The sequence below is a fragment of the Melospiza melodia genome, chromosome 3, assembly GCF_035770615.1.
Source record: "Melospiza melodia melodia isolate bMelMel2 chromosome 3, bMelMel2.pri, whole genome shotgun sequence".
Lineage (NCBI taxonomy): Eukaryota > Metazoa > Chordata > Aves > Passeriformes > Passerellidae > Melospiza > Melospiza melodia.
The window spans coordinates 108,748,500-108,773,064 of NC_086196.1; the positions used below are offsets into that span (position 1 = coordinate 108,748,500).

Genomic DNA, 24,565 nt, shown 5'->3' on the forward strand with positions numbered 1-24,565 from the left:
TAAGTGGTAATTGATGTACCAAACCTGCTGTAGTGTGATTTAGGTTATCCAGTGAGTCAGGCTTCTCTCTGACACCAGAGAGATGGCATAGCATGTTTCAGATGATTAAAGCCAATCTACTGCTAAGGCTTGAATTGAATGCTATGCATTTAAAAGTAGTGTGCATGCAGAATATTCTTGAAAATATGGAAAAAGTAGATGTTATTTCATAACATTAAAAGAAATGAAACACACTCATGTAATTAGTACCCTAAGGAAAGGAATCAAAGCTATGTAAGATAATTAAAAAGGCTTGTGATAAGCACAACTTCTGAACTAGTTTGTTGTGGATGCACTATTTTGATTTCTTGTGATGGCTACGTTCTTGGAAACTTGTTTGAGAGGTCAAGCTGAGTTCCAGGAGCTTATCAGGCTCAGACAAATAACAGCCGTGTTATAAACCAGAAAATAATGCAGGAAGGAGAGAGGAGAAGGACAGAAAAGTACATTTGGAAAGGTGAAAGATTCTCAAAAGTAATGCTGGCTAGTTTTCTACTGATTTGTATATTTTCTGTTTTAAGAGTGTTTTTTTTATTGTGTTGTAGAAATAGTAACAGATTTAAAATAATCTATTCCAAGGATAATTAATAGAGGGTGGTGTTATTAAGGGTGGTATATTTTTTACCTTATCTAATTTACAAAGGTCATAAATCTATTTGAACAAGGGCAAGACCACTATCTAGAAAGCAGATGTGAGAGCCAAGAGCTTTGGATCTTTTCCAGGTGATTTTTCTGGGCTGTGTACCAGATCTATCTGCAATAGTAAGAAATTATTTTCTGGGCTCACAGTGGAGTGACCACTTGATCCGGAGTTGCAGAGAGGATCTTCCCCAGCCTGCTGTGGGTGAGCCATGAGTCTCACAGCTATTGCTCCATCCCAGGAGATTTTGTCCCCTTCCTTGGATCTCTGCACAAATGGTGCTTTTTAATTTTTTTATTTTTATTTCTCTCATTATCCTTTGTGGAATATGCTGTCCTTAAAGGGTGTTTGAAACACTTATGTGGCAAAACCTCATGAATGTCATTTTCAGTGAATGTTTTGAACAATACTGAAGCAATTTGGAAGCCCCTTTTAACACACAAATTAATTCACAGCTTTGCTATTTTCTTATATGTGAAACAAGATTTTATCCTAAAGTCCACATTTCTTTAAAGCAGAAGTTGTAGTCAGTGACAAAAGGTACAAGGAAGTCACAGCTGTGAGTTAGAATGAACATTCTCATGTTTTCTTTTTATTTTAACTTAATTCCTGTCAGAGTTTGTTCTTGTGCTTTTAAACTATATCCTTCCTGTTATCAGTAGATGCTCCCTAATTAAAAGCTTCTAAAATGTAACATAAATTAAGTACAGAGGAAGGAGTCAAGGATAAACAAATGCTTATAACTAGCTTGCTGTGAGTCTGGGGTGTAGCTGGTTTGCATGGATGGTTGAATAAAGCTTAAAAAACATCCAAGCTGTGTATGCTGAGACAAAAAAAAACTTGGAGAAAGCTGGATTACTACCTGAGACAAAAGCCCTGCATGATTCAGGAGCTGGAAATACAAACTGGATCATTAGTGATGTATTCCTTGCCTTTCTGCCTTAACGATACCGGCATGAGTGAATCTACATTTCCAAACATTGCTTGGATTTTTTGAAAGTCAGAAATGGTGGCTGTTTTTTTGTTTTTTTTTTTTTTTTTTTTTTTTTGCATAATCAAGATGATCTTTTGTGTAGTGAATTATTGCTTCTGACCCATCTCCTCTTCTGCTCTGTAGCATTGAAAGTCTGCTGAAGGACGGGTGAAACATAGTGAAGTACATTTCAGCAACAGTAGTTCTGCAGCCATTGACACAAATTATTGCTATTATTGCTGTGGTGTATAGTGCTGTGTCAGGCTGAAATTACATTTGTGTGCCTTTTAAGTTTCTTCACTCTTCTCTGCAGTTGGGCAGAACATCAGCTCAAGACCCCAAGGGCCACGTTAAGTACAGCATCACTTTGCTGTGAAATTGCTGTTAAAATTTGCTGTTAAAATTTACTTCCCCTTTTTTTTTTTTTCCTATTTGGTAGTGTCGATGTCAGCAGTGTATTCGAATTTCCTCAATTCAGACTGCAGTGATTCCACCAAAAAGAGTTGCCTTGGAATTTCTTGTGACCAGCTACATGATGATTTTGCATATTGATTTCTACTGATTTTTTTTTTAACAAATATGTGAAATGGCTTAGCTTGTAGTCCTTGTGGAATAAATTGTCTTGTCAGACAGTGGAAAATATGCACTTCTTCTCCCCAGTCAATGTGCATGCCAAAGAGAATAACTAGTAATAACAGAAGTACCTGGCTAGGATGTAAAAAAATATGCTAATTACTTTTGATGGGAAAATGAGATTTTAATTTATTTAATGTCGTCTTCTAATACATTCAAGACACTTACTGTTAGTAATGAACAAGGAAGATCAAGAGCAGCTGTACATTCTGAGGAACTAGCTATCAGAAACTGAGCTGAGAATCCTAATATCTAGCTTTTCATATTATTCAAATGGACAGCATCCACATTTCCCTCTATTTTTAGGGCTTTTTTCATTCCAGTATTTGAGAAGTCAGAGTGAGACAAGAACCTGACAAATTCTCATAACCACTTCAATAATACCTTTAATCTCAAACATGCCATGACATTAATTGTACTAATATTTAGCATTGCTAAAGGAATTTTCATCATCGTGTTTTAAAAGATTGTACACAAATGATTGGAAATGTTAATTCCAGCGTACAGATAAGAAAAACTAAGCAAAATAATTTTGTATATTTTAATGGTGAGATGTTTGAGGAGCTGGCATTACATTCATCAGTTCTCTTATTTCCCATCTGTTCCCTGAGCAGCTGCATGTGCAGGGATTTCTCTCTTTCCCTCAGTGGTGGGCAGAGAGCAGAGGTGGATGAGTGGAACAAGAAAACAGAGCTTGAGCACCAAATTCCCTGACACTGGCTCAGGTTGTTGGGTGTGGATGGGGAGCTGGCAGGAAGCAGCATGGGACCAGTTGGAGCGGAGATAAGCCAGGAGGAGAGGAGGGAGCAGGATGCTTTGCATGCTGCCTGGCCTTGTGATGTGGGTTTATGGAAGAATAGTGTCACTGAGATGAAACGGGCTCAGAACAGAGATCCACTTGGCTGGAGCCTGTCAAACCGGTTGCATGTGAAGCTCTCAGACTTTGGAGATGTTCCTGGTCCCCCCATTCCCACCATTTTCTATTCCAGCCTATGTGATCTGCAGCTGTGTGTTCATCTGTCCTCTCTCAAGTGCTCCTTTTTGGTCTAATATGAACTTTATTGCTATTTTCCTTTCCTCTTTTTCTTTCTTTGTTTCCTTATTTTACTTTCATTTGGTTTGATCTTCTGATTATGCCCTTTCTCACATTATCTTTGCTGTTTTACTTTCCTAATCACTTCCTGGCAAAGCCCCTTCCAGCTGTAGGGAAGGAACATACATAGCTCATTCAATATTTACTATCATCTTCCCTCTGCTTCTGAGTTGTATTAGCAAACCCTTGCCTGTTTTGTCAGCTCCTGTGAGTAGGACTGATTGCTGTATGTTGGACATTTAGAGAAGGGAGCTATCATTTTAAAAATGCTTTATCCATGAGTCTGTATTTGCCTATTCATAATCCTCTGTCACAAAAGCACTTGAAAAATTCCATTGTGTGCAGTGCCGAGCTGTTCCTCCAGAGGCTCAAAGCTCTGTCATCTCTCCCTAACTGCAGGGCAGGCAGCAGGTTAGACTTGCCCACATCAGATCACTTCACTGTGGCCATTTATTTCCATATGTTTAAGTCAAATCAGTAATAGGGTGTTTGGAAAATCTCAGCCATAAAGGTTTAAATACATAATTTTAGCAGCTCAGGTTTCTGATGCTCTCAGGTTCATCTTGTTCTCATGTCTATATACTGAGTCTTAAAAACGTGGGTGAGTTTGTGCATATACCTACAGGCAACCCTGACTTGGCCTTCTTTAGTCTATTCATCACATGAACAGAATTTTTTTTTCTTAAAATTACTCCTGGGTCATTTGAAGTTATTGAAGAATTACCAACAGAAGAATTATGAAGTAAGTTATATGAAGAATTATTAACAGAAATATTTTCTGATGATAATATTTTACAAAGAATATAAAACATTTAAAAATAGGCATATTTGAGCATGTAATTTAATAATAGGACATTATTAATCTTGGGTATCAGTCAAGACCCTAAGAGCAGAATTGCCTTGCAGACCTTTATTTTCTGACTGTATCACTTGCATGGCCACATTATTCATTTGCTATGGTCAAAATGAAAAAAAGAACGTGGAATTGTTTTCATAGGCCAAGGAAAATATGTGAGCAGTAATAAGAAGACTGGCCATGTCAATCTGGAATCATGCTTCAAATTTGCTTTGAAAATTAAGCTTTTAACACCAAGCAACTGGCTCTCCTAAATATCTTGTTTCAAGGAAAATACCGCAAGCAATAAATTGCAGTATCAAATGGCCACTGTAACTAAATCTTGTTCTTCCTTCAGTGGCCTCAGGACAATTGGTCTAAAGTCTCCTTTAAAGAAAAAAGCTATAATTACTACTGCAATTGTTTGCTTTGCCTCAGATGTAAAAAATGTGCTTCCTCCTCTTTTGTCCTTTTTATGGCTATTTTAGCTTCATCTTTCACTGTTTAACTGTTTATGTCTAAATAGATTCCCTCTAAGGTCTAAAGACTGCAAGTGACTAACATGCAAATTGGCAGTTTTTCTGATAAGTTCAACATCAAAATTAATTAATATTCCAAAATAAAACTTTTGTATTTGTTCTCAATATACAGAAATAGTAATGTTTACATAACAAATGATCTACTGATTATACTTCTAATGAGATGAAAAAGCATACACTAATTAAAAAATATTAAAATTCCTTTGGAATTTGTTTTTACTGGAGATTAATACTCAACATTTTAGAGGACAGAGGGTCTTGGCAGATCTAAACAAAGCTGTTTCTACAGGGTTGCTGATGTTTATAATCTACAATAGAGAGAGGAGTGTTTTGTGAATGTTGGGAAAAGATCAACACTAACACCTAACAGATGGGTGGTATCAGGAGAACATTTGCTAACAATACTTGATCTTAAAGACCTGCTGATATTTCATGGAAAAGATTTGAAAAAAGATTCAGCATAGTTTAAAGAAAAAGGCTTTTAATAAGACAGATTTCACAACTGTATTTCACATTGTTTTAGTGGACTAATTAAACAGATCTCATTCTCTGAATTAGTTGTTCCACATGTCAGTTTATTTGGTTGTGGGTTCTTCTGTGAGAGTGTAGGGTTTGGCCTCAGCATTATGAACAGTCTTTCTGTACACTGCATTCTTAAAATGCAGAAACTTTTGAGACAAATAATTAGATTTGCGTATTTAAGTGAGTTTAAATAGCAAGCACACTGTGAAAAGATCATTTGTGCGGAAACTTTCTGGCTTTTCTAGCTAAGATGGCAACCCAGGCTTAAACAGTTTGTAACTGGAGATAAATAAGAATTCAGAAGCAGAGAGCTGGAAGTTCATTGTTTGTAAAATATTTATTTTGCTACAGTGCATGAAAGTAATGGATTGCGGGGGACATTAAATGATTCATATTCTCTTTAAAGGAAAAAGTTCCTCTTGATGTAGTATGAATTATTTTAAAAATGCATTTTCTGAAATCTGCTGTTAGCACAGAGCATCTTGAACTGTGTTAGGTACCCTGTGCCTGCCGTGTGGATGTATTCCTGTCTTTTGCACTGGGAACTGAAGGACAAGGCCAATGATGGCCTAAACTGAGGGGACTTTAACTTGCCTCTGTAATGAATAAACTAGACTTGTGCCTACTTGATGTGATGCCAAAGGGAAAATGGTTAAAATTTTTGCAGCAGCATTTGCAAGTAAAGCTCTGCTGTGTAGGGTTTGCATGGGGAGGATGGGGGGATGATGCTACCAGCAGGGTGGCTTCTGTGAAGCTTCCAGAAGCTTCTCCCATGTCCAGTAGAGCCAATGCCAGCTCCAAGATAGACCTGCTGCTGGCCAAGGCTGCGCTCAGCAGGAGCGATGGGGGAGTCTGTGGGAGAGTGGATTTAATAACAGCAGAAGAGTTACTGGGCAAGAGGAATTGCAGCTGGAGAGAGCAATGAAAACGTGTGAGGGCCCTGCAGACACCAAGGTCAGTGCAGAAGGAGGAGGGCAAGGAGGTGCTCTGGGCAGCAGAGCTGATCCCCCTGCAGCCTGGGGTGCAGCCCGTGGTGAGGCACGTCTGTCCCTGCACTGGAGCAGGCGGGGGGGATGCTCAGAGGAGGCTGGGACCTTGCAGGGAGCCTGTGCTGGAGCAGGCTCCTCACAGCACCTCTGGACCCACAGGGAGGAGCCTATGCTGGAGCAGGTTTGCTGGCAGAGGTCCCATAGGGAGTTTGTGCTGGAGTAGCCTGTTCCTGAAGGACTGCACCCCATGGAATGGACCCACATTGGAAAATTTAGAGAAGGACTGTGTCCCATGGCAGGGATCTGACCTTGGAGCGGGAAAAGAGTGTGGAGAATCCCTGGGGAGGAAGGAGTGGCAGAAATGACATTGTGTGAGGTGAACTGACCACAGGCCACCCCTCCACCCCCATCCCCTGTCCCCTTATGCTCTTCTAGAGGAGTCAGAGACATCAGGAGTGAAGTTGAGCCCAGGAGGAAGGAAGGAGTAGAGAGAGGTGTTTTAAGGTTTAAGATTATTTTCTCTCGTTACTCTTCTCTGATTTGATTGGTAAGACATCAAATTTCCCCAAGTTGAGTTTGTTTTGCCCAATATGGTAATTGGTGAGTGATCTCTCCTGCCCTTACCTCAACCCGTGAGCTTTTCATTATATTTTCTCTGCCCAGCCAAGCTGAGGGGGGGAAGTGATAGCACAGCTTTGGTAGGCACCTGGCATCCAGCTGGGGTCAACCCACCACAGATGAAAATTTTAGAGGTGGATTGATCCTGTGCATACAACCATCTTCTTATTGCTTGTAAATTTGTCCCCTTGTTTGTGCAAAATGAAATATGCATCACTGGATGAATAGTCTCATTAATAGTTTGCCAGGTTTATTCAGTTTTCATATTTTTCAGGTAAAATGGCTCTCCAGTTCCCAAGAATAAGACTGATCTTGTTCTTTTCCTGAAATAGCTGTAACACTTCTGAGTTTTGGAGTTCAAATTCCATATTTGACTACAGGACAAGCATCTGCCCGTGTCTGATAGTGTTTTATTGCTTTTTAACCAATCTTTGAATTTTCAGACTTCTTAATATTTTAACAAACACATTCAGCAAAGAGTGTATCCATATGGAACATGGTCTCCTTCGGAGATGAAAGAGAATTTTTAGGCAAATATGTTTCCATGCAGTTCTCCAATGCAAATAATAGTGCCATTTCATTAGTACGAAAATAAGCTGAGGAACATTATTAAGGATGCAGATAATTCCATGTCAAATGTCATGACTCCTGCCAGGGTATTTTTATAAATTGGTTTTCATAGCTGATTTTGAGCAGCACCTGAGCAAAAAGTAAACAAAAACTGGCCTCATACTCAACAGCAAAAATTAAGTTTTTTAGTATTTATAACATCCATTCCTTCTTCTGAGTCAGGCAGATGTTATTTGGGAAAAAGCAGCCACCCATGTAGTACAGTACAATGGACCAAATCAAGTCTATACACATTAAGTTCAAACTTAGCATTTCCTAACTCTCAAGTGGTTCTCCATACAATAATTATCTCAAAGCATACTTTTACTATAAAAGAAGCATTTTCAATGTAGCTAGTGCTATTGCTATCAACCTGTGTGTTGAGGAGAGCTGTATCTGAAATTGTGCAGAATAATTTGCTGTTATTATGCATGTTTAGCTGCTTTGCCCCTTTGTAATCTCAGTTCTTTTTTTTCCCCTAAACTACTGTATATGTGTTTGCCCTTATAAAACATGTCTGTGAACATATTTTTGCTCTAAGTGCTTTGAATCAAGTGTTTGCAAATGTTTTCAGAGTGTGGCCCACATTTTTGCTGTACTTTAGGTTGCAGAGTCTGTGCCTTCCAGTTCTGACTTTACATCCTGACTTTCTGCTTTATCAATACTTCAGCTGTTGCTCAGAAGGAAAATAAATATGTCAGGAGTATTTTATTCCTCCTAATGCAGTTCAGCAGTTGCAGAGGACCCATTGCTATCAGATAATAGCAAGCTTATCTAGAAACTTCCTAGCTCAGCACTGGTGAAGCACAGATGACATTATGAGACTCAGTGCCATAACTGATATTTTTCCCACAGATACTGTAAATTCCAGGTAATGAGCAAAGAGTGCATTTCCTAACTTGTCCAGATTAGTTATATGCATCAATGCTTAACAGGAACTTTTTCATCATCACAAAAATCTGGCTCTGGGAAAGAAATATACTCCTCATTCCCAAAGGTCAGCTGTTTGAATGGCAGACTTGAAGCCAAGTGTTGCCTCACTGTTGAAAAAGCTTTGTTAAATCAAGCTGAATTCTGCCTCTCGTGTAAGCCTAGAAAAAAATATTGTAGCCTTTGTATTGGGTAAATCAGAACTTCTGGTAACAGAGCCTACAGCACCATGAAAATGTTCTGTGCTTTTAGAAGAGAAACTGTAACCAGAAAATTCTGTTCACAGGCCCTTGTTACAGCTTCAGGGTATAGATATAGGCTGGGATGGGGGAAAAAAAATTTGCTCCAGGCAGAAATTACAATTGTGTTTTGAAAACACCTGAAGAGGGTGAGAAATAGAGTCAGATTTTTCCCTGGCACTTGCTTAGCGAGCTCAGTTCTAAAACTTGCACATAAAGTAACCCTAGATCAGTGCCCTGGGCTGCATCCTAAGCCCTGTGGGCAGCAGGGAACAGAGGGGATTCTGCCCCTGTGCCCAGCTCAGGTGAGACCCCACCTGCAGGGCTGTGTCCAGGTCTGGGGTCGAGCACAGGAAGGACATGGAGCTGAGTTGGAGTGAGGCCAGAAGAAGCCACCCAGATGATCAGAGGGATGGAGCAGCTTTCCTTGAGGAAAGGCTGAGAGATTTGGGGTTGCTCAGCCTGGAGAACAGAAGGCTCAGAGGTGACCTGACTGTGGCCTTCCAGTAGCTGAAGGGAGCCTACAAGAAAGATGGAGAAGGACTATTCACAAGGGCCTGGAGTGACAGACCAAGGGGGACTGGGTCCAAACTCAGAGAGAGTAAATTTAGATCAGATGTTACAAAGAAATTCCTTACTGTGAGAGTGCTGAGTCACTGGCACACGTTGCCCAGAGATGTGGCTGCTCCATCCCTGGAAGTGTTCAAGGACAGGTTGGATGGAGCTCTGAACAATCTGCTCTAGCGGGGAGTGTCCCTGCCCATGGCAGGGGAATTGGAACTGGATCATCTTTAAGGTCCAATCCAAATCTTTCTGTGATGTATTACTTAGTCTTTAGACTGGCTTTGTTTTAAACTTTTGCTGTTTAAATGTGTTTGTATTTGTGCTTTTAGCTAACCCTTTCATGACTGTTGAGGACGGTGTTTTACCATGTCACTCTGTTTCTTTGGAGGTGTTTCTCTCCCTCATTGCTGGATGTTCACTTATATCAGGATGCCATTGGAATCAAGCTTTAATATAATTTTGTGACAAGACTTCCTTCAGTGGAAATTTGGAAAAGACAAGGGTTCCCAAGGGTGTGAATGGAAACCTCCATTAGGGTGTTTTGATTTTTTTGTCTGGATGATCTCCATGATGGAGTGAAGCAGAGAACTGCACGTTTTGCTTCTCAGGTGGGCACCTTTCTGGGAGGAACAGTGACTCCTCATGCCCTGGGCAGTGTCTGGCAGCTGTGCTCTCTCTCTCTGTGTTGACAGCAGCTAACAGGAAGAAAACCATAATTTCCTGATGAATTTGTCCATCACCTTTCTTGGAAGGAGCTACTCCATTAGCATTTTCTTTCCACCAACAAATGTTTTTTTTACATTTTTCAAATGTAAATTTGTTTTTTGCCCTTCATTTTTTTTCTTCTTTTTTTAAAATCCTTGGAGGTTCTCACTTTTGACAAGAAAAATCTTGTTAGGTCATCTCTACCATCTCCTGACTCATTCAGGGTTGTCCCACAACAACAACGATAGCTTTTTGTCCAGTTTAGTGTTTCACTTTTCCCTGGAGAGGAGATTTTAGGTGACAGTCTAATGCATCTCAGTGGCAACTACTTTGTGAGACATGACATAAAAATGGCTGGATTTTTAATACAATGCGTCAGCGTATGATTCATATTGAAAATACCTCACCTGCATGAGTAATAACAATTTAAAAAGTACCCTCCTTAGTAATCTATTGTGTGTCTTGTAAGAACAATTTTCAGGGCAGGAACAGATTAATGGAGTCAGGACTGATTTAGCATAATTCCCCTTAGAGATTCTGCAATGCATGAACTACACAATTGGTTTGTTTGCAAAGGTTTTGGGGTTTGTAACTCTTTATTTCAAGTTAGCAAAATGCCATCACACATTTATAAAAAACTCCCCTTTAATTTCTTCTACCTGTTTTGATTGGTGTTTTTTTTTCCCCTCCTTGCTGGGGTCAAAATAACTTTTCTGTAGAAAATTTTAAATGAAAATTTGTCAAAAAAAAAAAAATAAAATTAGTTATGTGCTCCTAAGTAATTTACAGCATCCTGTGTCAGAAGCTGTTTCAGATGGTTAATTATATATATGTTAGATATGAATATTATTTCTTCCTGAGCTATGCTGCACTCTGATCTTTGCTTAGTTTATGATATCATTGAATCATAGAAAGGTTTGGGTTGAAAAGGGCTTTAAAGATGATCCAGTTCCGACTCCCCTGCCATGGGCAGGGATGCTCCCCACTAGAGCAGGTTGCTCAGAACTCCATCCAGCTTGGCTTTGAACACTTCCAGGGATGGAGCAGCCACATCTCTGTGCCAGTGCCTCAGCACTCTCACAGTAAGGAATTTTCCTTATAACATCTGATCTAAACTTAATCTCTCAGTTTGGACCCATTCCTCCCTGTCCTGTCACTCCATGCTCTAGTGAATAGTCCTTCGCCATCTTTCTTGTACGCTTCCTTCAGGTACTGGAAGGCCACAATCAGGTCACCCCAGAGCCTTCTCTTTTCCAAACTCAAAAATCCCAATTCCCTCAGCCTTTCCCCATAGAAGAAGTGTTTTATCCCTCAAATCATCTTGACTTGCTCCAGCTGCTCCATGTCCTTCCTGTGCTGGGGATACCCGAGAGTGTTTTTAGTGTCAGATCTATGCTGAGGTGTGCTGCAGGGACTGGTGGGTAGACCAGTCACTCTAAGATTTGTGCCCATTGGGGGTAGAAGGTTTCCAGGTTGTTACCCATTCCTCCCTTTAGCTCCATGTGTGGTGGGTTCAAGACAGCCGGTTCTTGGTGGACTCGTGCTTAATTTGATGGATCCTGTGCTTTGTGGGGCTGGGAAGCCGTGGTCCAAGGTCTTGATTTGTTACATCTCAAGCACTAACACAGCACTGGACATCTGAGCCGATCCTGGAGTCATAGGCCTCAGCTGCTGGCTGGTTTGGTTTTAGTCAGGCATATATTCCTATTTCATTTTTTCTTTTTTTTTTCCTGCTTTGTAAAGATACTGAAAAACTACCTAGTATTTATTTTAATATTCGCCAAAATATTTAAAATATAATATTTTCCTTAGGAGTAAAGGGAAGGGGCAGTAAGTCTCTAGGTGCGTGTTCACAGCAGTTAGTTCATGCCTTTGTCACCATGTTGTGAACTGGCCCCCTAGGAGTCAGTGAATGGCAATGGCCTGAGAGTTAAATTGTGTTTGGGGAGCTGTTGGCACATGAGTGTCACACAGTGCTGCATCCTGGGCACCTCCCAGACACAGACCTCCAGTGAGCAGCAGCAGCATATGATCTCATCAAAGATTTAGAAACTGGGGGGCGGGCACAGTGCCAAGTGATAAAAATGGACAAAAGACACCAGAAGAACCTGAGGAATAGACTGGAAGCTTCTGACATGTTGTATTGTAAGGGACAGAAAAAAAAGCAAGACAGAAACACTTTCACCAACTCCCAGAGGAAGGGAAGAATGACACTTCACGCTGTTTTTGTCAGAAAACTCTTAGTGGAGATGAATTATAACCTCACTAAACCATACCCCCCGCTGCTGCTTCTGTGTCCAAGACAAAAGATATTGTTCTTGGGAAAAAGTGTTGTAGGGTCTGATTCTTTTCATTATCCTTTACTTTTAAAACAACAAAGGAGTACAGCTGTGAACTGATCTGATGTAAACATCTTCTATCTAGACATAAATATTTTTGGTATATTTACTTGATCTCAGCATTTACTCTCTTGGCATTTTATTAGCATTTGTTTATAGTGTTACCATGTTCCTGTAAGGACTCTCACCCTTACAGACATCCATTGCCATTTCCAAAAAGGATGCTCAGCTCCACCACAGACCATTTTAGATTTAGAACATCTGTAATTCAAATTTCTGTCCTAGTGAACTTGTCAATAACTCTCTGAGTAATAATCTCATTTCCATATTACTGACTTCCTTTAATTTGAGTCTATGTAAAATTGTTCTAGGTAATAAGGACTTATTAGTTGTACAAAATCACTAAAGACAAAATATTACTACTAACTTTGAAGTTAAATCACATATTTCTAACCAATTTATAAAATAAATCTTACAAATACAGTTTTATAATCAAAATGCTGGCAGGACTTTATTCATGGCTGCATAAATACTGCTGCTTAGGTGTAGCCCTGGAAGTATAGAACTACCTGTTTGTAATTTTAGATACAGCTATATAAATTTGTTCTGTTTGTGTCATGTAATGAACTGAAGCAATGCTGCAGGCAGTTAATGAGGTTTGCTCCAATTTATAATATCTGCAGAATTCTTCTGCCTATGTTGTGGCATTATAATATTGTTATGCTATACTGCTGCTGACATTGTTGCTCTTAAGGAGAACATCAAAATGGGTGGTTACTGCTATTTATTTGAAATGGGGGTTATGTAATTTTTTTGTGGAGAGTAATGTCTTCTTTTCAGCCTGAAAAATGTAATTTTTTAGTAATGTGTTTACTCTGAAAGACACAAAACACATTTCCTTTTTGAAGGCTGCTATCTTCCTCTGTCAGTCTGTTCTGAGTGTCAGCTGGGCTTTTTTTTCAGGGGCAGGATGTCAAGGGGTCTTGTAACATCTGGTGTTGTGATCCTTCTGCTTCCCCTCACAGAGTGAGGCACCTTTTTTCTTTTTCAGTTTCTGAGGCACAACAATTCCTTGGACTGAAAAAGTATAGGTGCAAAGCACATTTTCATGGGCTGGAAAGACATTTTGCTCCTGGAATTACCCCGTTTTGCTGCTAGCCTGGTGGCCAACATTTAGTATGAAGTCACTTTTCATATCAGAAGCACATTCCAGCTCCTGTACCCACCATGAATTTCCAGATCAGTGGTGAATTGTGGGTGCTGGATCTCGTTTTTTGCACTAGAAAGTCACTGATTTGCATAAAATAAATATTGTCTGGGATAGAAGAAAATCTTACAGGAAGGACAATACATTTAAGGTGGCAAAATATCCTAAATGATGTTACGGTCATGTGAGTTGGATTAACCCTGGGAGGAAGGGAGAGGCAAAATTTAAGACCTTGAGTTGGCAAAAGCTGGGAATGGGATTTGTCCCATTTCAGAGCCATTAGACTCCAAAGGCCACGTTGTATTTGGATGTGCACCACGATATCTCACGTCTTACCCAGAGAAAACTTGAAGTGATTAGGCAGGACAGAACCAAAAGAAAAAAGTTTTGCAGACAGTTTCCCCTTTTGTCCTGGCTGGCAGCTTCCTGTTTTCAAGCTCTGTTTCAGTCAGCTCAGTGCTCTTGGATGACAGCAGGGTGATGTTTTGGTTTTTTTGCTGACCTTGTGCCTCCAGTGGGAGCCTCTGTCAAAGCATGGGCCCCCCACATCTGTCTGGGGGTCCCCCCTTTTCTGTCTGCCACAACCAGCCAGGGAAACCCTCTGCTGTGGGAAAGGGCAGAGAGCCAGTTTGTCGTGTCCTTCATGGGGATAACACTTGGTATGAAGAAGCTCAACAAATTACTGCCTCTGAAAGTAGACTTCTCTCAGATAAAATGAAAGATTGGGAAAATGGCACTTTCTGGTAAAAAGCAGCTTTCAGACTGCAATAGTTTGAATTGCAGTAGGATTAGTTAGGGTTGTTTGTTCTGCAGTAGGATTGCTGTTCAGGTTTGGATTAGATACTCAGATGTATGTCAAAATCAGCTTCTCGTAAGAAGGTTGTGGTTTCTCTTTTTCTGTACTAAATGTGCTGTTCTTGACTTCTTCTGAGGATACCTGTGGCCACTGCAGGTCTTGTCTGGGCATTAGCTTTATTCCTTATTACTATGGGATAAACCCCCAGGCAGGTAACTCATCCCCAGCCCTGGCTGCCCTGGGGATTCTGAGACCTGTGTCAACATCTGTGCACTGCAGCAGAGGCACAGCAGCACAAGCTGGCTACTAAACTGAGTCCCAATCTCTGGAATACCTGGTTGTTTCATCCACTAAGCAGCTCTGAGTGTCCCAGATACCTCTCTGCAGTTCCTTTTTATCATAGACATCCTCCTCCAAGAGCCTTCTGCAGACCCAGTGCTGCCTCACTCCCCCCTTCCCCAACTTGGATGATTATGAGTGAATTCAGTGCTGTGCGTTCTAATTTTCATGTCAAGTGTCTGTTCTTCACACACCAAATGAATGTGTGCAACTTCAGAGTTTTCTCGGCTGTGGTGTTGACTTATGTGTGTTTTTGGGAAGGCAGACATATTTCCTAAAGTTTCTCAAATAATTGGTTCCCTTTGGCTAGTTTATTGGTGTGTATATATATATGGTTTTTTTTTTTTTTTTGGTTACATGTTATACAACAGTGATCCTTACCAAAACAGATTTTTACTAGAGAGATGGAAATTCATTACTTCACTGTTAATTTCTGTGTCTAGCTGCTTTGTTACATCTCTGGTCAGTAGGAATTTTGCCCTTGAGCAAATAACAGAACTTCTCTCTTCTGGTACACCTTACAAATGACTCCAGGTTAAACTTCCAGTGCTGAGCCTTGCTGAGTGGTATTAGAGAGCATCACTGTAGGGACACATCCCATAGGTGCAGCTCCCCCAAAGTGCTGTTCATGTGACTGAAGGATTTCTAAGGAGGGATCTGAAGGTGGATGGGTTGTAGAAGGGAAAGAGGGGAGTTATGACATTTCTACTTGTTGTAAATTCAAAATTTGACTATTGGCACTCACTGGCCTCTACCTTGCCTCACAGAGCATTTCTGTCCTATTCTGTTGTAAGACAATAATGTGGAGCTTCTCCTAACAGATCCGTCAGTGATCCCAAGTGCTATCGTTTGTTGTATGCCGTATGTTCCAACTACTTAACAAATTCTCATTATTCCTTAATTGCCTGCTTTTTAAAATGAAGTGTGGAGTTGTGAGACAGGGTATTCAGGCACTTACTAGACTTTGAATCATAAACTAGATGAATGTTTTTTTTAGGAAGCAGAAAAGAGAACATTATCTTAGGAAAGGATTGCACTCGTGGGCTCTTGGCAGCAACATGTGGATTGCTTGCTTTTATACCTGTGGAACTCAATTTTAGAACATATTGGGTTTGTTCAATGTACATGTTGTTTACAGAGCTTTTTAGTTAAAATTATCCACCCAAATGTTTCATCACCAAGAGGCCAGTTTGAGCACAAATTAATGCAGTGGTCAGTTTTTAACTACTTAATTCTCAGCAGTGGCCCATTATACCAAGTTTTGTGTCTCTGTACAATATAGTTAGATGTTAATTAAAGAGAGGGTTAACTTATACATTAAAAAAAAGGAGAAGTTGATGTTGGTTAGCATGGAAAAACAGTAGGGACGAAAAACTATAGAAATTGTGTAAGCTAGTATTTATTGGCTGATGTTGACTATGGCTTTTCTATCTTCACTGGTAAATGCATTACTAGATCTGTCTCCAGTTTGTTTACAAAATGTGCCTCCAATCCACTTCTCCTTGTAGCAAAGCTGGAGCCTGCAGCCTTGGCTCTGCAAGCCCTGGGGCACTGGCAGGGTCAGCTCACACAGGCACAGCCTGTTTCCGAACAGGGACTGCACTTGTCACCACTTCAGTGCACCATTAAAGAGACAAGAGCCTTGCAAATCAAGAACAAAATGAAGTTAGGACTAAAATCCAACCAGTTCACTTGAATGCCATGTTTTAATGATAGCCCACCACTCCATGCTGTGGGGGAAGATTGCTGTTTTCAGCAGAGTTGTAGGATATACAACGCTGTGTCTGGGGCATGTGTGCACCTCCATGCTTTTATTGCAAGGCTGGGCAGCACAGGCATGCTAACATGGTGCTTCAGCATCCCTGAATCAGCAGGGTCCCATGGCTCACTGGATCTTCATGGCCTTTTATATGAGGCTCAGTCTGTGACATTGTACCCCAGTGGCAGAAGCAGAGCGAGACAGATGGCAAAAGCCATTCTTTTGTTGGAAAAACTAAGGTGGAGACAGGAAAATGGAAAGAGAAAGTATCTGTATAAATTTGTGCAATGAGGAAGACCAGGAAGGACAGTAAACAGTGGCTTACAAGGGTTAAAAAGCAGGAAAAAAATCAGTGTCCTGTTTCTTGGTTAATGTACCCCATTGATTTCATAAGATCTCTGCTGCAAATTGTCTTTCTTTGCTCGTTTTACCAGAAGCAAGTGATCCAGTGGTAATATTCTCACCATCTCTATTTCTGTCTAGCCTTCAGAATTAGTTTTCTGTACATACAGATACCATGTTAGGGTGTATAAAGGTTGCTCCTGCATCAGCCTTTAGTTTGGGGGCCCTGGAGCATTTTCCTCAAAGTGGGAAAAAGCACTCAGAAATGCTGTTGATAAATGAGCCAGAGAATATCTGGCTGTATAAACTCAGGAAAATCAAACTGCTTGTACTTTTTTTGTTATAATGGAAAGCTAAGTCACAGGTCATCAGGTTGGCAAGTACCTTTGTTGTTTCCCTACCACCAGGCTGCAAAACCCCTCAGACAGATGGTGCTTCATTGCCCTGCAACGTGCCATGGGTGAGAAGAACCCACAGCCAATAGAGATCCCAATCCATGCCTTGCTATTCCCACCTCAGCCTGCTGCCTCATCCTTCCCATCACAGTTCTCACAACTGCTTTCCACTCCATCACTCCCTGGCGTGATTTCGCTTGAGACTTGTGTTTCATAAAATAATCCAGGAGCAGGATGGTTATATATATACATAAATATAAGGAAAAAATCCTCAGTGATTCTCTAATATCTCTAATATGTCCATAAGCAGTCTCATCACATTCTTTTTAATTTGTTTGGGTGCAGGTAATTTTCAGCAGGGATATTGCAAAATCTGAGCTGGCTTTCAGTATGTTCTGATAGTTGACTGGAAAATTGGTTTGCATTGTCTCTTTCTTGACGCTTTTGTCTCTCAGGAAAGGTTTTGCATTTCTGTTTCACTCCAAGTCCTTCCACACCACGCAGGGACACACTAGGCAGGGCTAATCCTACAGAAGTGATAGAGGAGGTGGTAAGGAAGGAGGAGGCAATTTACAGTGTAAACTTGACACATTTTTTTTTACCTCTGTACGGAGGGGAGGTTCAGGTTGGACTTTGGAAGGATTTTCTTCACAGAAAGGCTGATTAGACATTGGAATGTGCTGCCTAGGGCAGTGGGAGAGTCACTGTCCCTGGAAGTGTTTAAGGAAAGACTGGGAGTGACACTCAAGTGGCACGTTGTAGTTCACAACGTGGAGTTCAGTCTAAGGTTGGACTTTATGATCTCAGAGGTCTTCTCCAACCTCATTGATTCTCCTATTCTATGACACAGATTACCTGTTTGGTTCAAATATTTGTTCAAATGTTCCCATCAAAGAAGAAGCCAATCTCACTTGACTCAGAAAAGCAAAATACTGGAAAAGATAGCAGCATCTGGAAACAGTGCTCTGAGCTGGAAAATCATGGGCTATGGTTTGTTTACAGTGTCCACATACATGACTGGAAAATTATTAAATTCTTGGGAAGTTTTATGAGGTCCGATGGGCCTTTATGAATCTTTTAACCTCTCTCTCTATTTCCTTAAATCTGGATTTTTATGCAAGTTATTTCTATCCTATTCTTTCACACTGCCCTTCCACTGACTGCTTTAAAACAAGTCAAGCTTCTCTAGCACATGTGGCTTTCCACAGCTCAGCTATGCTCCCTGGAACAGTAATTGCTTTGCCAGATCATTTTTTTTGGAAAGGCTTCCAAACAGTGATCTAATAAACCTAATATGTTAAAATACTTGAGTATTCAACAAGTGTTTGGCGAGACGAAGGATGTTCTTGGACTCAATATCCAAGACACGTAGTGTCTTACTGTGCTTGCAGTGCTGCAGCTGATTTTATACTTTGGTGCATTTAGAATTCAGGGTTTTTTCCCTCCCTATCTTTGTTTTTTCCCTCATCTGTGATCTTAATTCCTGAGGTAGGAGCATGTGCATTGGGCAGGTCAGCGTTCAGAAGTGGCTTTCTCCAGCTGCGTGCTCTCCGTGCTTGTTTGCCTGGTGAGAATTTGTACTAAAACATTTCCTTTAGCTGGATGCTGAGCTGATTGACTCTGTCATCACCTGCTGGATTTCTTCAGACCTGGGGGATTTGGGGAGGCCAGTGGGAAGGTGGAACCACTGTTCAGCAAACCAAAGTTTAGTTGTTCCTCCTCTCTCCCAGAAACTGAAGGACTGTTTCCAATGTAATTGGTAGATAGAAAGGAGGTAAAAATCATAACAAGACATAAGTGGTTTTGTTAAGAGAGAATTTTTCTAAGAACAGATGGAGGCCTAAGGAGGACCTAGGGTCTTGGCAAGGACTGTTTTATATGTCTTTCTCTTCCTGGATTTTGTGCGTGTTGACATCCACATTATACATATATATGTGTGTATAAATATACACATTTATATTGGAAAATGTTGGAAAAAAAGGGAATGAAGTTTCCTGTCTCTGCAGTATTGACTGAGGAGTTGGCCCATTGGCTTGAAACGCCCCCAGTTTTCCTGTCTCTGCCCATATATCTCTTTTTTTTTTTTTTTTTTTCCAGTTGAAAAGAGTTTTGTCCTTTCTAACACTTTTCCCCAGTTCATAGAAAGCGAGGTCAGCGATGGTAATCCTGATGAGCAGGGCCTGAGGCTGTTTCTCTCACAAGTCTGCTTTTGTTCCGTCAAGGGTCCTTGCTTTGGTGCGAAATTCTTGATTCCTATAGTTGTGCTGCCTCCAGTGTCTTTAAGAAGGTTTTAAAGCCCTTTTAAAAATTGCTGTAGCTTGAGGTGGCTCTCATTAGTGACCAAAAGTAGCACTGCTGTTTTCCCTCGGTGCCAGCATGTAACAATGAAAGACCATCCCAGCCCTAAAGAGCTCGTGGTGTAAGGAGGGGAGAAAAGACAGCAAGCAGGCTTGGAAAGCCCAGTGCAATGCAGGGGTGATCATGAATTTTGGGTCAAGGAATCCCTTCTGCCAGCAGCTGGAAGTGGCTGCCTAGGTGGAGCAGGCCACTCTAGGTCTTAATTTGCTTGCAGTTTGTACCCAGGAAATAAATATCAATGGTAGTGAGACCACCTGGATTTCATAGATAACAGTTATTAGTGTGAGAAAAGAGGCAAAATGTTTCTTCCAGCTCAACCAAGTCCAGCAGAGGAGAGGGGACTAGTGAGTGGGAAATGGCAGGAATAACTCATTCTGTGGCTAGGGGAGGGATCTGTGCTTACTATGGGCTTCAGTTAATGTTGTACATCATGTCCATCCTGGATTTAAGCTTTCCCAAGGAAGAGCACCAATTCTGTTTGCCTAGGTACTACAGGCATTTACTGTACACAGATTTTCAAAGCAGGGTGAAATAATGGTGTTCCAATAAAACATTTGATGACTTTAATTTCTCATATCTAGATATGGTTTTTTAACTGTGTAAGGACCAAAAATGAACTGAATACTTTCATCTGGCATGCATGTCCTGATTTAAAATCCTCAAGTTAATCTATAACATATAACCCTTTTTTCCCCCCAGTGTCTTCTGAGTTTATGCAGTGTACTAAATCTTCAGAAATAGATGTTTAAGCTATGAGAACATGAGACTGGACTGCCTGCTTTTCACCTTCTTGTTGTCCAAAACTTTTGGGATTTGAAAACACTGTTGACTTAGATTGGTTAAGGATGTTCTCTTCCATTCTCCTGTATTTATCAGTGATAATATTCTGCTTGTGTAATATGTACCCAAGTCAAATTATCATAACAAGATCAAGTGGGTAATAGAGGCTCAAGATGCCTTGCTTTCTTCCCAGAAGACTGTACAGGATGGTGAAATAGAAGCCCAGACAAATAATTAATTATTGACTTTGAAAATAGGAAGAGACAAGCTACATAAAAGTAATGAAGTCCTGTCTTCAGAGATTACTATTTAGCCACACATAAAAAAGTAGTGACCTGTGTTTCTTGTGAAGAAAAGATGATGGCAATTAATGTTTTTCTACAAAGCTTCCCTTCTAAAACATTTTCTGCTGAATTACAGAAAAAGGTGTAAGTGGAATATTACAGAACAAAAAAAAACAAAATGGATTTTAATTAACAACAAATAGTCATGATAAATTAGCACTCACCATCATGATAAAAGTCTAATAAAGGAAGATTTTTTAAAAACACATTTCCCTTCTCACCCTCCACTCCCGAAGAAATTAAATAACATTGACAGTTCAGACACTTGCTAGAGAAAGCAACCTGGATGATTAATCTGTTTAGTTCTCTGACTGACATTTACACAGCTAATTGTGTAGTGATGATGCTTCTTCAATAGGTCTGAATATTAATGGAAGATTTGGTTAAAGCTGGAACTTGTTTGTTTAAGAATATCACTGGAGAAATAAGAATGCTTCATCAACTTCATAGTTTCATCACAGGTTTTATGACATATCATGGAACTTTAGTGCATTTATGACTTGTAAAAAAAACTTGCTCAGATGTTTGACATTCTGTGCTTCAAGGAATCCTGATTGGCAGTTGATTAGCCTTTTGCTCAAGTCATTATCATCTTTAGTGAAATTAGTTGGCTAGAAAATTGCATTGTAATTCATCAAGGGGAAAGGAGCATTTCAAAAGCTCTTGAAAGTATGATCCTTTTTATTTAGTATACAATATGAATTATTTTCCTAGCAAGCTCTTCTAAAATGTCCTATTCATCATATTATAGCAGCTTGTATTAAGTTATTATCTTGGTCTTCATTTTAGTCTTTTCACTGAAACTGGGTGATACCTGTGTTTGAATTAGCTCATGAGTAATACTGAAGGATGTGTGTACAAGAGTTTGGTTTTGAATCAGAACGGCACTGAAACTGCTTTTTAGAAATGAGCCCAAATGCATGGAAAACTCCTCTCATTATATTTAACACAAATGCTAGTAGTCAGATCTTACTCATTCAAAAGGCCAAGTTTTTGCAAAAACCGTCTAATAAATACTGCACCAATGTTAAGGTGAAGAAAATGTATTTGCAGAAAGAGCATTAGTTTTGCAAAGTCTGTAGTGTACTGAAAGAAGCTAAGACAACAGTTTTGATGAATGTTCCTCATTACCTGAGTGGAAAGTAGGGTGCCTGAAGCACAGTGCTAATGAGGTGGAGCAGGGTGGAGGTCACCTGCTGGAAGCACTGGGGAAGGTTTTCCCTGCCTTGTCTCCTCCTGACACCTTCCAGCTCTCCCAGCTCTCTTTCTGTGAGAGCTCCTGCTCAGAGCGTGACATGAAACAGCAACAGGAGGGCAGGATCTGCATTCCTCTGAGGGAGTTGGTCCTACCCTGTCCCCTCCAGCCACCCCAAATGTCACATGCAGAGACTGACCAGCTCTGGTGTCTGGGGACTGTCATGCCCTGCCTGAGGGGCTGCACTGCAGGTTTCTTATCACTCATATTTCTGATTGCTGTGCTCCACATTTCAGTTTCATTCCTTACTTTGCACTTGGGTTGTGGAATGTAAGAGGTTATAGGAATATATAGGTGTGGCGGTGATCACAGGGGTTTTCAGATTGGGGAAGAGATGAGGATCTGATTCCATGTTTCAGAAGGCTGATTTATTATTTTATGATATATATTACATTAAAACTGTACTAAAAGAATAGAAGAAAAGGTTTCATCAGAAGGTTAGCTAAGAATAGAATAGAAAAGAATGATAACAAAAGCTTGTGTCTCAGAGAGTCCGAGCCAGCTGACTGTGATTGGCCATTAACTAGAAACAGCTCTATGAGACCAATCACAGATGCACCTGTTGCATTCCACAGCAGCAGATAATCAATGTTTACCTTTTGTTCCTGAGGCCTCTCAGCTTCTCAGGAGGAAAAATCCTAAGGAAAGGATTTTTCTTAAAAGTTGTCTGTGACATATAGGTTCTCTGTGGTGTTGTTTCATGCAGTATAGGTAATTCTCTTTTTGTCTTAGTAGTTCTTCAATCTCTAGCCATGGCTTAAGGTTGCCTTAGGCATAAAGAGATGCTTTTGACAACACTGAGTGTCACTAGCTTCATTAATTTCAGTTTTTTATACAATTAACAAGGTTTTTTATGGTATTTTACTGTAAGCTTGCTTGGTTTTAGATGTTTTAAAGCAGTATCTTGATATTAGAATTTCTAGTTGAATTAAATATATATTTAAGTGAAGTACAGCCACGTGTGTACCTTATAAAATTAGCTACTATGCAGTGATTATCCAGTGGAATTTAATTCCTAGCTTGCAGATAATCTCTTCCTACACAGAAAGTCAGAAAACATTTTTATCATTACATTTAACATTCCTCTGTGAGAGTCTGTAAGAAAACATGTCAGATGAAATAAGAACATTCTTTGTGTGTGTTTTAATAGCAATTAACTCACTGGACACCCTCTAAGTCCTTAATTAAAATGATGGGTTTGTATGTTGCTTTGTTTCAGTATTGACAGACTTGTCTGCCCAAGATCATTTAATGAATCACCTCAGCATTGAAAATAATAATGGGCATCTCCCATAAACTAAAGCATCACCAAACTTCTCTGTCTGTCTTCTCTGTGCTGGAACAGGCTTATTTGTCATGCCTTTCCATTTCCACTGCACCCTTATTATTGCCACTGTATGCTGCTTTTGCCTCTTATCTGATAGACGAGTAGCAAAAATAATTTGGGCAAAACCAAATCCATTTAAATTGTACTTATTGTAAATTATCTGAAAAATGAGTTGCAGAAAGTTGCCTTCCTACTTTGAAATTCAGAGTGTTGCATGTTTTGTATCTTTCCTCCTTTAATTATTGTTGTGGTAAAAGAACAGGTGGGGTTTTTTCTAATGTAAAATCTTAAATTCCTGGAGTAATAAAGCATACCTATATTAAACTCTGTACAAAATATTTGTCAGAAGGAGTAATTAAAAATAATTAGCGCTTCTGGCAAAAGTGTAATTGTGCCCTAAAGGTGTTGAGCACTGGACTGGAAGATGTTTTTGAGAGTTTCTAACAAAGTAAACAAAACAAATTTCTTTAAAAGCAAGACTGCTTTGAGAGTCAGCCCATATTATTGCAGCTTATGGATATGCACTCATGCTTCTATTATGGCTCTCATGCCTGTTGATCACTTCTTGTTTTCCCAAAAGGAACTCTGTAGTCTCTCCAGGAAGTATTATCAGCTCCAAGCTGTTCCTCTTGGCCACCCTGCTCTGACCACAGGCTAAATTAATACTCCTCATGCATAAAATATAGGATGGAGGGATTGGTCATGTGTGCTCCTCCCATCCCCAGATGTTACATTAGGATATGCTCACCCAGAATAATGTCACAACCTTTCATTATTTACAGGAGTCAGAGCAGCAGCTGGTTAATGATGATGGTGTTTGGCATATCTAGAGTTCTTCTATCTGAGGAATGTAAAGTGCTTTACAAACACCAGTTAAACAAGTGTTATCTTTCCATCATTACTATTAAGTGGCCCTACTGGAATAATCAGCCTGCTATTAACTGGAGTTTCTCTCTTCTCCAGTCATATTTAGCATGGTGAAATAATTGATATACTTACTGTGTGCTCTTATGTCCTTACTTCTCCTGTTCCTTTTACTTTGTACCTTACTCCTTTAGGACTGGTTTTGGAGGAAGGAGCTTGATTTTTAAAGAATGTTTGTTCTCTAACTGTGAAACTGAAAAAAACAAAAAATCATTTCATAGGAAGGTGGTTTTATAAATTGTTTAAGAAACTGTAAGAGGTCAGTCTCCAAAGTCAGGCTCTCTAAGGCCCTGTCTCAATGTGTGTTGCAGAGTGGCTGGAGAATATGCTGCTTTCTTGAGTCTTTGTAGAGTTGCCAGAACACCTTTTAGACAGAGGAAGAAATAGAATCTTATTGTTTGGCAGTAGGGATGGACTACCCTGTATGGTTCTAAAGCTTCTTGGCAATGTTGTATAGCTCTTCTGTCTAGGA

General features: G+C 40.1%; 1 protein-coding gene across 4 annotated transcripts in view; it reads left to right on the forward strand.

The window, feature by feature from the left end:
* MACROD2 (mono-ADP ribosylhydrolase 2) overlaps positions 1–24,565 on the forward strand; it is an 850,020-nt gene that overhangs the window by 219,788 nt on the left and 605,667 nt on the right. The window lies entirely within an intron of this gene.